General features: G+C 44.0%; 1 long non-coding RNA gene across 1 annotated transcript in view; it reads right to left on the bottom strand.

The window, feature by feature from the left end:
* Positions 1-14638, bottom strand: part of LOC139278956 (uncharacterized) — a 57030-nt gene that overhangs the window by 27326 nt on the left and 15066 nt on the right. The gene's annotated exons all lie outside the window — the stretch shown is intronic.

Genomic DNA, 14638 nt, shown 5'->3' with positions numbered 1-14638 from the left:
CACCTTTGACATAACTGGGTCATGTTTAGTTGCTCTACCAATCCCTTCTGCTATGTGGCAGTTCATCAATGTATGAAAAATAGAACACATCTTCTCTATTGGGTGTAACTTATGATGGGGAAGGCAATCTAGACATAGCATCAGCATTACTGTGATCAGCTGATTGCCTGTATTCAATATCTTGTGTCTATGCTGACAAAATCAAAGCCCATCTCTGCATTCGGTCTGCAGCTAATGTTGGAACTGGGGACTTTGGATGGAGGATTGCTGTCAGGGGCTTATGGTCCATAATTATGGTAAACTTATGACCATACAAGTATTTGTGGAACTTCTTGACCCCAAAAATTAATGCCAAAGCTTCTCTTTCAATTTGCGCATAATTACGCTCACTGGCACTGAAAGTGAGTGAAGCAAAAGCAATTGGTTTCTCCTCCCCACGATGTAGTACATGAGAGATCACTGCCCCAACTCCATACGGAGAGGCGTCACATGCTAGCTTGATCTCCTTAGATATGTCATGGTGAACTAACATGGTGCTCTCTACCAATTGGCTTTTACACTCCTTGAATGCTGTGTCGCATTCTTCTTACCACTTCCAATGGACCTGTTTTTTCAAAAGTTCATTTAGTGGATGTAACACTGTAGCCAAATTTGATAGGAACTTCCCATAATAGTCCAAAAGACCCAAAAATGATCAAAGTTAGGTAACATTCTTGGGAGTGGTTGCATTTCTGATTGCATCCAGCTTTCCCTTGATTAGATGTAAACCATCTTTGTCTACTCTGTACCCTAAGTATTCCACTGAGTTTTGAAATAACTCACACTTGCGAGCATTCACTCGTACTGTGCTTCTCTAGTCATTTGAGGACTTCATTCAATATGTTATAATGAATTTGACAGTTTGGTGCTGAAATTAATATGTCATCCAAATAACATACTACCCCTTCAATACCTTGCATAATCTGGTTCATCACCCCGTGAAATATGGCAGGGACAGAAGACACTCCAAATGGTAATCTATTAAATTGATATAGGCCTAGATGAGTATTTGTAGTCAAGCATGACTTGGACTCCCCATCTAGTTCAAGTTGTAAGTAGGCATTTGTAAGATCCAACTTGAAGAGATCTGTCAGTGGTGTGAACAAATCTTCTACATTTGGCAATGTATTGGGAAGATTACCCTCTCAAACCTGGTTTACGGTTACTTTATAATCACCACATAACCTTACCTTACCATCGGACTTAGGTACAACAACAATGGGTGTAGCTCAATTACATAGAACTATCTTCGAGATAATGTTCTCAGTCTCTAGTCTTTTGAGTTCTTGCTCAACTTTCTCCTTGAGAGCATATGATATGGGACGTGGCTTGCAATAAACTGGTCTAGCGTCCTTCTGTACCCTGACACTTGCCTTGAAGCCTTGGATCGGACTGCCTGTTTCACAGAACACCTTTAGATACTTCTTGATGACATCATCCTTTGATGCAAATCTCGTTTCAACATGAAAAATCTCACTCCAATCCAGCTTCAGTGATCCCAACCAATTTTTTCCTTGTAAGGCAGGCTTGTCTCCTGCCACTACTAAGAGAGGCAAGCTCTGAAATTGATCCTTGTATTTCACCGGTACGGTGATACGACCTACCACAGGAATGTTCTCTCCCGAGTAGCCTCGCAGCTCTATCTTGGATTTCTCCAATGGAAAATCATGCAATTTGTCGAGGTATAGCGATTCCGGTACTACACTCATGGCTGCACCAGTGTAGATTTCCATGGGTATCTTGGTTCCTGCAACATCTCCGTGGATGATGATACTTTTTGAATCACTGTTAGATACCCTCGTGCTCCTGATGATGTGTAGCTCTAAAACCTCCTCATCCTGTTGTTTTTCTTCTATGCTATGTAGTCTCTGGGGATTTCTACATAGCTTTGAAGGTTGGTTTACTCTTCAGTCGGCATGCCTTCACAAGATGCCCAGTTTTCCTGCAGAAGAAACACTCTGCCTTCACAAATGGACAATTTTGAGCAATGTGTTGTCCCAGGCATGACTTCAATGCTCTGTTACCATTGCCAGTTTCTGAGACCTTGAGGCCCAACTGCCTTTTACTTTTAACCTGCAGACGATTCACCTCGGTTGTCTGACGACTGGAAATGGTACGAAATTCTCGGGAATATTGGTCGGCCATGTCCATTGACATAGCTGTCTGACAAGCTAAATCAAAAGTCAAGTTAGGAGTTGTTAATAACTTTCTAAAGATCGCATCATTTTTCATCCCACAAACAATGCGGTCATGCAATGCTCGGCCCTGAAAGTTTCCGAAATTACAGTGAATCGATAGCTTTTTTAATGCTATAATGTACTCACTGATAATCTCATCAGTTAACTGATCTTGTATTCTGAAATTATAACTTTCAGAAATTTCCAGGGGCTCAGGATTGTAATGCTGTTCTGCTGAAGTGATGTGTCCTTTGGCTTGACAGGCACAACCACATTTTTCAGGGTTTCATATACCTCGGGCCCTGCTTCAGTTAAGAAAATAGCCCTTTTTCTTTCCAACACCACCTGGTTATGGTTTTCATCATCGGGGACTTTGATAATACTATTTGTGGTGAAAAACATTTCTAGTCGCTCCACATAAGCTCCAAAACTTTCATGGTCGCATTGAAACTCCCCCAAGCACCCTATTATTCCCAACTGGACTCTGGCAGTTCAGCCAAGTGTGCTTGTAATTTACCTTTTTTTTAGCTGTTAATCAAAACAGAGAAGCCCTCAAAGTCTCTCTGTCAGATGGCTGAATCATCCACCAACAAAAATTTCAGCTTTGTTACCCGATTATCCCATTCTCGTTGCCAAATGTTATGTTTTCAGTACGACATCACAAGCACGCAGCTGTAAGATTGCTGATAACTTCAGGAAGTCTGTCAGGTGACTCCCTCTTTATTGTTGTAATTAGCAATGGCTGCAATACCGTAGTAGTCCATTGGGTTGAGCTATATATATTAGTGAACAACAGTGGTCTCAGCACTGATCCTTGTAGAACTACCCACCTTCTGCCACTGTGAATGGCTCCACTTTACCTCTACTCTCTGTTTTCTGTATTGAAGCCAGCTAGCTATCCATTCAGCTACTTGTCCACTGAATCTGCATTTCTGACCTTGTTCATCAGTCTATTATGGGGTGCCTTATCGAAGGCCTTTTGAATATCTAGATAAATTACATCTACTACATTACCATTGTCTACTCTCTCTGTTACCTTTTCAAAACGTTCAATGAGCTTGGTCAGGCAAGACTTTCCCTTTTGAAATCCATGCTAACTATTCATTATTATATTTTGGCTTTCTTGATGACACGCCGGCAATTACCAATGAAAAGATCTAGAGAGGTTAAGAGACAAGAGGAAGGGGTCCAGGCGGAACGAGAATTGTGAAGCCAACAAAAGTAAAATACCTGTACTGTACAGCTGGATATCTGAAATAAAAACAGTAAATTCTGAAAATAATAGCATTAGGTAGCTTGTCTATTGGATAGATTAAAGTCTGTGGCCTAGAAATTCGAGAACTTATCACTCTTCATTAAGGCCTGTTTGTTTAAAAAAAATGGCAGCTGCATCACTTCCGCCCGCCTCCGTCGTGGGACTCGGTGACCATGATTTTGGTGAGGACCATAGCGCTGCTGTTAGCTGCGGGCGCACTAGAAATGCAAATCAGCAGAGCGTGACGTCAGTCGGCGCCAACTTGTGGCCACGTCTGCGATCTTCGATCACTTTGCTGACTTTAACGTTGGGTCCTAAGCTCGCTCAGAAAAACGAGCGTGCAGCGGACCTGCAGAGACGTTGTCAGCGCTTCTTAAAGGGACACACACATCTTTCAGGTAAGTTTGAATTTGAGCTTTTAGACTTTTAAAAATATTTTATTGAAGTAATGGCTTGATGCAACAGATGTTAAACGTTTTTAACGTGTGCAGGGAGTGCTGCTGGACATTTGCAAGGTTTCAGATGGTAAAGAAAGGCCTCGGAGAAGATTGGAAATGCTGGAAATACTCAGTCGGTCAGGCAGCATCTATGGAAAGAGGAACTAAGTTCACATTTCAGGTTGAGGTGCTGCCTGACCTGCAGAGTATTTCCAGCATTTTATGCTTTTGTTTCAGATTTACAGCATCCGCTCGCAGAGGGAAGAGGAAGACACAGAAGAGGAGGAAACAGAAGGAAGAATGCAACCCAGACAGCATCTTTTTGGCCAGGATATCTGAGATGGAATAATTTGCCTGCAGTACCAGCGACCACAACCCCAATTCCCCTTTCAACATTTGTCCACACCTTCCTTTCACTCTGTTACTGACTGTCACAGCATCCTCTGGGCCACAATGATGAAATAAACCACAAAGCAAGCTTTCCAATCCAACTTTATACATCTATCCAATATGACATCAAGAAATCAACTCATCACCCCTATGTATTCCCTCAGTGACTGTCTTGTGTGTATCTTTGCCTGTCATGCAGTGCTACCCCCAGTGGCTGCAGCATGGCTGGTGGAAGGCTACTGATTTTCAGTGGGGAGCTGGTGGCTAGGAGTGTCAAATTGAGTTACAGTGTTTCTTTTCCTCCTCCTCCTTCTCTTCCTCCTTCTTCTTCTCCTATTCCTCCTTCCCCTTCTTTTCAGTGACAGGATTGGACCAAGTCAGCATGGATTTATGAAAGGGAAATCATGCTTGACGAATCTTCTGGAATTTTTTGAGGATGTAACTAGCAGAATGGACAAGGGAGAACCAGTGGATGTGCTTTATTTGGACTTTCAAAAGGCTTTTGACAAGGTCCCGCACAAGAGATTGGTGTGCAAAATCAACTGGTTGGCAGACAGGAAGCAGAGAGTTGGGATAAACGGGTCCTTTTCAGAATGGCAGGCAGTGACTAGTGGTGTGCCGCAGGGCTCAATGCTGGGACCCCAGCTCTTTACAATACATGTTAACGATTTAGATGAAGGAATTGAGTGTAATATCTCCAAGTTTGCGGATGACACTAAACGGGGTGGCGGTGTGAGCTGTGAGGAGGACGCTAAGAGGCTGCAGGGTGACTTGGACAAGTTAGGTGAGTGGGCAAATGCATGGCATATGCAGTGTAATGTGGATAAATGTGAGGTTATCCATTTTGAGGGCAAAAACACGAAGGCAGAATATTATCTGAATGGCGGCAGATTACGAAAAGGGGAGGTGCAACGAGACCTGGGTGTCATGGTTCATCAGTCACTGAAAGTGGGCATGCTGGTACAACAGGCGGTGATGAAGGCAATGGTATGTTGGCCTTCATAGTTAGGGGATTTGAGTATAGGAGCAGGGAGGTCTTGCTGCAGTTGTACAGGGCCTTAGTGAGGCCTCACCTGGAATATTGTGTTCAGTTTTGGTCTCCTAATCTGAGGAAGGACGTTCTTGTTATTGAGGGAGTGCAGCGAAGGTTCACCAGACTGATTCCAGGGATGGCTGGACTGTCATATGAGGAGATACTGGATCGACTGGGCCTCTATTCACTGGAGTTTAGAAGGATGAGAGGGGATCTCATAGAAATGTATAAGATTCTGATGGGACTGGACAGGTTAGATGCGGGAAGAAAGTTCCCGATGTTGGGGAAGTCCAGAACCAGGGGACATAGTCTTAGGATAAAGGGTAGGCCAATTAGGACGGAGATGAGGAGAAACTTCTTCACACAGAGAGTTGTTAACCTATGGAATTCCCTGCTGCAGAGAGTTGTTGATGCCAGTTCATTAGATATATTCAAGAGGGAGTTAGATATGGCCCTTACGGCTAAGGGGATGAAGGGGTATGGAGAGAAAGCAGGAAAGGGGTACTGAGGTAATGATTAGCCATGATCTTATTGAATGGCGGTGCAGGCTCGAGGGGCCGAATGGCCTACTCCTGCATCTATTTTCTATTTTTCTATGTTTTCTCCTTCTCCTCCCTCCTTTCCCTCTTCTTGGTCAACCACTCGCTGGACAGGCTGGGTTTCTTGGGTGTGTGAAATGAAGCAGGCACAAGGGTGGAGTTGTGGTGACAGGAGAGTGGGAAAGCAAGAGGTGCATGCGAGAAGGAGGAAAACATATGATACCAACATCTTGTATCCTTTCAGCCCCGCCACTAGCCAAGGGCTCAGCCATGCCCCAGCCAAGAATGGCCAGCACCGTCTCATCCAATGGAGTGAGGTGAAGCTAGGAATGGGAGGTGTGCCTCGTGTTTGGTACAGATTGTTGGTAGATGCGTGATAGGGGGGGTTGTGTATTGAGCAGTATGTGAGGCTAGTGGTGCAGTTGGTAGGAGACGGCTTTTGAAGATGCATTCACTGACCTTGACTACTGGTCTGAGGTCATGAAACTTCTTTGAACTGGAGCCAGGTCTGGGGTCGACACTGCTGGCAGTGATGGCCTCAGTGATCTGGTCCCACATTGTTCTTTCTGGAGGGCCTCTATGCTCCTGTGGGTAGAGGACCTCTCTTGCAGTATTCACCCCTTGCAGAAAGCTGAAATGCTGCGTGCAAGACCTTGGGTACCCACTCTCTGGTTTGCTGAGCCATTTATGTTAGTGCTGAAGCACTTTTACCTTTTTTAGGTGTGGATGGCAATTCAGCTTTAAGAGCTTAAGACTTCGATTTGGGAATTATTTTTATTTAATTTTTTTTCCAGAAGGCAGCTGAGCTCTAAGGTCTAAAAACTGCCTATTTTAAAATGATTTTTAATGTTTTCATTTTAGAAGGCTGTTCTGCTTTAAGGGACTGGCACTGCTTTCTAAAATGACAGCCTTGCTTTAAGATAACGCTGTTCTTGCTCAGCGATGCGACAGCCACACGACACTGGGCCTCCTGAAAGCACTGAAAAAGAGTGATGCACGGTAAATTTAGCACTGTGCTAATTTAAATTAACAGACATCACCAAAACACTGGCGCTGTCAGCGCTGTGAATTTAGGCGGCCATTTAACTGCAGCCCGCTGTGGCGACGGCAGGTTTTCCGCTTACTGCAATTTATAGGTCAATATGCTTGTAGTTGGCAGTTTCCAGAACCTCATCTTTATGAGCTGGCGTGGACGAACTGGTTGCCTTGCCTTCCTCCAGGAGGATGGTGTTGGCCTGAGTCATCAGAGTTATGAATCCCTGTTTGTAGAAGTGGTATCCACTCCTGCTGGATCCTCTACTCCTGGGTAAATTCTCTTTCCATGCTGGTTGCTGCATCTGGACAAGCTGACTGAATTCTCACCTCCTTTGATCGCAGGGAAAATTGTAGATCGAAGTGGCACACTTATATCGAGGACATGAAAACAGGAGTAGGTTATTCAGCCCCGTGAATCTGATCCGTTATTCAATTAGATCGTGACTGATCCGTACATCAGCTCCATGTACCCACATTTGCTCCATATACCCTTGATAACCGTATCAAACAAAAATCTATCGCTCTCAGTCTTGAAAATTTCAATTGACCTAGTCTTTTAGGGTAGAGATTTCCAGATTTCCACTACCCACTGTGAAAAAAGTCCTTAGTGATTTCATTCCTAAATGACCTAGCTCCAATTTTAAGATGATACCCCTTTGTTCTAAATTCCCCCACCAGAGGAGATGGTTTCTCTGTATTTACCCTATCTACTCCCTTCATCATTTTAAATACATCAATTATATCTGCCTGTATCCGGCTGGTATAGCACATAATCTTAACTCTGTCACTTTTCTTTGTCTCTGTTGGAGATGCACTTTCTGATTTTAGAGACATCATTTTACATATGCAAAGAAAATGACATACTGACGTATGAAAACTGAGGTCTTTCGTGTCAAAAACACCATCTTATATATCTTAATTTTCAAATTAATTTTATTGGCCAATCTAAGTGATATATTCAGAAGTGAGTTAGAATTGTTCAACACTTCTGGTGTCAGTCACCTAACGCAGTCCTGTTGGCACTCCTGATGACCTCTTTGAAGTAGAGTGATCAAAGCTGCATGCCAAACTCCAGAATTGGCCTCACTATTATTTAGTACAATAGAACGTGGGCTGACTTGTGGCTCAATGCCGTTCAGATGCACACTGGTACCCAGTTTGCCTTATTGCCTTATTAATAAATTGTTTGCTAGTGCTGTTGGGGAGGAGTTAAACTAATATGACAGGGGGATGGGAACCAATGCAGGGAGACAGAGGGAAACAAAAAGGAGACAAAAGCAAAAGACAGAAAGGAGATGAGGAAAAGTGGAGGGCAGAGAAACCCAAGGCAAAGAACAAAAAGGGCCACTGTACAGCAAAATTCTAAAAGGACAAAGGGGGTTAAAAAAACAAGCCTGAAGGCTTTGTGTCTTAATGCAAGGAGTATCCGTAATAAGGTGGATGAATTAACTGTGCAAACAGATGTTAACAAATATGATGTGATTGGGATTACAGAGACGTGGCTCCAGGATGATCAGGGCTGGGAACTCAACATCCAGGGGTATTCAACATTCAGGAAGGATAGAACAAAAGGAAAAGGAGGTGGGGTAGCATTGCTGGTTAAAGAGGAGATTAATGCAATAGTTAGGAAGGACATTAGCTTGGATGATGTGGAATCTATATGGGTAGAGCTGCAGAACACCAAAGGGCAAAAAACGTTAGTGGGAGTTGTGTACAGACCTCCAAACAGTAGTAGTGATGTTGGGGAGGGCATCAAACAGGAAATTAGGGGTGCATGCAATAAAGGTGCAGCAGTTATAATGGGTGACTTTAATATGCACATAGATTGGGCTAACCAAACTGGAAGCAAGACGGTGGAGGAGGATTTCCTGGTTTTCTAGACCAATATGTCGAGGAACCAACTAGGGGGGAGGCCATCTTAGATTGGGTGTTGTGTAATGAGAGAGGATTAATTAGCAATCTCATTGTGCGAGGCCCCTTGGGGAAGAGTGACCATAATATGGTGGAATTCTGCATTAGGATGGAGAATGAAACAGTTAATTCAGAGACCATGGTCCAGAACTTAAAGAAGGGTAACTTTGAAGGTATGAGGCGTGAATTGGCTAGGATAGATTGGTGAATGATACTTAAGGGGGTGACTGTGGATGGGCAATTGCAGACATTTAGAGACCGCATGGATGAACTACAACAATTGTACATTCCTGTCTGGCGTAAAAATAAAAAAGGGAAGGTGGCTCAACCGTGGCTATCAAGGGAAATCAGGGATAGTATTAAAGCCAAGGAAGTGGCATACAAATTGGCCAGAAATAGCAGTGAACCCGGGGACTGGGAGAAATTTAGAACTCAGCAGAGGAGGACAAAGGGTTTGATTAGGACAGGGAAAATGGAGTACGAGAAGAAGCTTGCAGGGAACATTAAGACGGACTGCAAAAGCTTCTATAGATATGTAAAGAGAAAAAGGTTAGTAAAGACAAACGTAGGTCCCCTGCAGTCAGAATCAGGGGAAGTCATAAGAGGGAACAAAGAAATGGCAGACCAATTGAACAAGTACTTTGGTTCGGTATTCACTAAGGAGGACACAAACAACCTTCCGGATATAAAAGGGGTCAGAGAGTCTAGTAAGGAGGAGGAACTGAGGGAAATCCTTATTAGTCAGGGAAATTGTGTTGGGGAAATTGATGGGATTGAAGGCCGATAAATCCCCAGGGCCTGATGGACTGCATCCCAGAGTACTTAAGGAGGTGGCCTTGGAAATAGCGGATGCATTGACAGTCATTTTCCAACATTCCACTGACTCTGGATCAGTTCCTATCGAGTGGAGGGTAGCCAATGTAACCCCACTTTTTAAAAAAGGAGGGAGAGAGAAAACAGGGAATTATAGACCGGTCAGCCTGACCTCAGTAGTGGGTAAAATGATGGAATCAATTATTAAGGATATCATAGCAGCGCATTTGGAAAGAGGTGACATGATAGGTCCAAGTCAGCATGGATTTGTGAAAGGGAAATCATGCTTGACAAATCTGGAATTTTTTGAGGATGTTTCCAATAGAGTGGACAAGGGAGAACCAGTTGATGTGGTATATTTGGACTTTCAGAAGGCCTTCGACAAGGTCCCACACAAGAGATTAATGTGCAAAGTTAAAGCACGTGGGATTGGGGGTAGTGTGCTGACATGGATTGAGAACTGGTTGTCAGACAGGAAGCAAAGAGTAGGAGTAAATGGGGACTTTTCAGAATGGCAGGCAGTGACTAGTGGGGTACCGCAAGTTTCTGTGCTGGGGCCCCAGCTGTTTATACTGTACATTAATGATTTAGACGAGGGGATTAAATGTAGTATCTCCAAATTTGCGGATGACACTAAGTTGGGTGGCAGTGTGAGCTGCGAGGAGGATGCTTTGAGGCTGCAGAGTGACTTGGATAGGTTAGGTGAGTGGGTAAATGCATGGCAGATGAAGTATAATGTGGATAAATGTGAGGTTATCCACTTTGGTGGTAAAAACAGAGAGACAGACTATTATCTGAATGGTGACAGATTAGGAAAAGGGGAGGTGCAACGAGACCTGGGTATCATGGTACATCAGTCATTGAAGGTTGGCATGCAGGTACAGCAGGCGGTTAAGAAAGCAAATGGCATGTTGGCCTTCATAGCGAGGGGATTTGAGTACAGGGGCAGGGAGGTGTTACTACAGTTGTACAGGGCATTGGTGAGGCCACACCTGGAGTATTGTGTACAGTTTTGGTCTCCTAACTTGAGGAAGGACATTCTTGCTATTGAGGGAGTGCAGCGAAGGTTCACCAGACTGATTCCCGGGATGGCGGGACTGACCTATCAAGAAAGACTGGATCAACTGGGCTTGTATTCACTGGAGTTCAGAAGAATGAGAGGGGATCTCATAGAAACGTTTAAAATTCTGATGGGTTCAGACAGGTTAGATGCAGGAAGAATGTTCCCAATGTTGGGGAAGTCCAGAACCAGGGGTCACAGTCTAAGGATAAGGGGTCAGCCATTTAGGACCGAGATGAGGAGAAACCTCTTCACCCAGAGAGTGGTGAACCTGTGGAATTCTCTACCACAGAAAGTTGTTGAGGCCAATTCACTAAATATATTCAAAAAGGAGTTAGATGTAGTCCTTACTACTCGGGGGATCATGGGGTATGGCGAGAAAGCAGGAATGGGGTACTGAAGTTGCATGTTCAGCCATGAACTCATTGAATGGCGGTGCAGGCTAGAAGGGCCGAATGGCCTACTCCTGCACCTATTTTCTATGTTTCTATGTTAATAAGTATCTCACACTGACCAGATGCTTTCAGTAAAAACTCACTTCCAAATACTATTCCTTTTTAATCTCCGCCAACACAGACTGAAAATATGGCCCTTTCTTGCTATACTCTTTCATGTTATTCAAACCTGAAATTTTAATGGTGTCTCCTTTTTTGTGGAAGCAGCTGTTGATTCTTGGGGTGGGCTTTGCCCAGTTCCATGATTTCCACTGGCTTATCTTAAAATATGACCCTTTCGTGTTACCATAAAACGTATCAGGTTTGTGCCTTGCTCTTTCTTCTGCACACTGGAACTACATTTAGGAACAGATGAACAGGAATAGGCCATTTAGCCTGCCATCACCCCCCCCACCCCCCAAGATTCAATGTGATCATGGCTGATCTGTGACCGAACTCCATATATATCTACTTTGGCAGAAATAATAGAAAAACAAATTATAATTTAAATGAAGAAAAATTGCAAAGTGCTGCCGTACAGAGGGACCTGGGGGTCCTTGTGCATGAAACACAAAAAGTTAGTGTGCAGGTACAGCAAGTAGTCAGGAAGGCAAATGGAATGTTGGCCTTTATTGCAAGGGGGATGGAGTATAAAAGCAGAGAAGTCCTGCTACAACAGTACAAGGTATTGGTAAAGTTTTGGTCTCCGCATTTAGGGAAGGATGTACTTGCATTGGAGAAGGTTCACGAGGTTGATTCTGGAGATGAGGGAATTGACTTATGAGAATAGGTTGAGTAGGTTGGACCTATACACATTGGAGTTCAGAAGAATGAGAGGTGATCTTATTGAAACTTATAAGATAATGAGGGGGCTCGACAAGGTGGATGCAGAGTGGATATTTCCACTCATAGGGGAAACTAAAACTAGGGGACATCGTCTCAGAATAAGGGGCCACCCATTTAAAACTGAGATGAGGAGAAATTTCTTCTCTCAGAGGGTTGTCGATCTATGGAATTCTCTGCCCCAGAGAGCTGTGGAGGCTGGGTCATTGAATATATTTAAGGTGGAGATAGAGATTTTTGAGTGATAAGGGAGTAAAGGGTTATGGGAAGTGGAGTTCATGATCAGATCAGCCATGATCTTCTTGAATGGTGGAGCAGGCTCAAGGGGCCAAATGGCCTACTCCTGCTCCTGCACCTATTATGTTCCTTATACCTGCCTTTGCCCCATATCCTATAATGCCTTTGGTTAACAAAAATCTATCAATCTCAGATTTAAAATTAACAATTGATCTGGCATCAATTGCCGTTTGCAGAAGAGAGTTCCAAACATCTACCACCCTTTGCGTGTTGAAGTGTTTCCTAACTTCAATCTTGAAAACCCTGGTTCTAATTTTTAGACTATTCCTGTTATGAATGTAAACATTACCAATGTGTAAGACTTGCCACCAGGGGGTGCACCAGGGGGAGACCCAAGGGTCACCTGCACACCCCAGGTAAGCAGGTATAAAAGGCAGTCTACCATGCTACTTCCTCACTCTGGAGTTGCATTAAAGAGACCAAGGTCACAACAGTTTGAGCTTGCAATATACAGTCTTGTAGAGTTATTCTAAACATAACAATTCCCACTGGTCATAGTCTCCCCCAACTAACGGAAATAGTTTCTCTCTATCTACCCTATCAGTTCCCCTTAATATCTTGAAAACTTCAAACAAATGAACCCCTAACCTTCTAAATTCCAGAGAATACAACCCTAGTTTGTGTAATTTCTCTTTGTAATTTAATCCCTTGAGTCCAAGTCTCATTCTGATAAACCTATGCTGCAATCCCTCCAAGGCCAATATATCCTTCCTAAGGTGTGGTGCCTGCTCACAGTACTCCAGGTATGGTCTAACCAGGGCTTTGTATAATTGTAGCATCACTTATCCTCCCTTGTATTCTAGTACTTTATATATAAAGGCCAGCATTCCATTAGTCTTTGTGATTATTTTCTGTACCTGTCCATGGCATTTTAATAATCTATGTACATGGACCCCAAGTCTCTTTAGACTTCCACTGTTTCTAACTTTTCACCATTTAGGAAGTAACCTATTCTATACATTTTAGATCCAAAGTAGATGACCTCACATTTTCTGATATTGAAATCCATTTGCTACGGTTTTGCCCATTCGCTTAATCTATTAATATCTCTCTCTAATATTATGCTTCCATCTACACAGCTTATAATGTTACCTATCTTTATGATATCTGGAAATTGGATATGTGGCTTTATATTCCATCATATAAGTCGTTGATAAATACGGTGAATAGTTGAGATCCTAACACATCCTTGTCGGGCACTAGTCACATCCGGCCAATTACCTGCCCTTTATCCCTACTCTCTAGGGAGCGAAATTGTCCTGGGGTCGAAACTTTTCGCACTGGGTGTGGATGTCCTGCCCCGCCGGGGAATTGCCCTTATTGCCGCTTAAAAGAAGCAGAGCGCAATCTCCCGCGCTCCACTTCCTTTGGCGGCGGTAACCGGGGCACTACTAGGGCATTGGAGGAAACGCTACACATTTGCTCCATGTAGCGATGACGCAGTTCAACGCCCTCCCCCTCTTCAATTAAAGGGGATGGCCGGTGTACACGCTGCAAGATGGAGTGGCGTGCGCCACAATGGCGGCCCGGACCATGCTCAGGCTGCCATGGTTGAACCGACCCGAGAATCGGCCGACAAAAAAAGATGACGGCCCTGGGCGCAGGCACTCGCCCCGAGAACTAATGTCGGCCAGCTTCACGACCCGCGAAGCTGGCATTGACATCCGCTTGCACCAGCCTCGCGGCCCGTGCAGCATCCCCCGTGGGCGTTATGGGTCAGCGTGGGGCAGTGAGGGGTCGCCGCGTATGGTGATGACATCATCGCCGATTGCGCGGCATCCCAGGGTGCTGCCTTAGCAGCGCCTCCGCAAACTCCCAGGCAATTTCCCAGGAGGTGATAGCGCCCTCCTCCCCTGGATGAAAAGTGTTAGCGCCCCTTCCAGAGGCATTAATGGGGCTATAAAAGGGGTCAATTTTGCGCCCTCTGTCTCCTACAGCTCAGACAATTTCCTAACCAGATCAATAATTTGCCTTTAATTCCATGAGCTTCAACTTTAGCTAACAGTCAGTTATGATGGACTTTATCAGGTGCCTTCTGGAAGTCCATATAACTAACGTCCATAGACAGTCCCCTGTCTACTACTTTAGTCACCTCTTCAAAAAATTCAATCAGGTTCGTCAGGCATGATGTACCCTTTACAAATCCATGCTGGCTATCTGATCAACTGAAAATTTTAAAGGTGTCAGTCACTCAATTATAGACTCTAGTAATTCCCCAACAAGAGTGACATGTGCAATTTTTCAATCTAAAGGAACAGTTCCGAATTGAGAGAACTTTGGAAGATTATAGTTAGGGGTGTACAATGTTCTCACTTCTTCCTTTAAAACCCTGGGATGGAAACCATCTGGCCCTGGGGATTTGTCACTCTTTAATG

This window comes from Pristiophorus japonicus, chromosome 13, assembly GCF_044704955.1.
Source record: "Pristiophorus japonicus isolate sPriJap1 chromosome 13, sPriJap1.hap1, whole genome shotgun sequence".
Lineage (NCBI taxonomy): Eukaryota > Metazoa > Chordata > Chondrichthyes > Pristiophoridae > Pristiophorus > Pristiophorus japonicus.
This window is presented reverse-complemented; position numbering and strand designations above follow the sequence as displayed.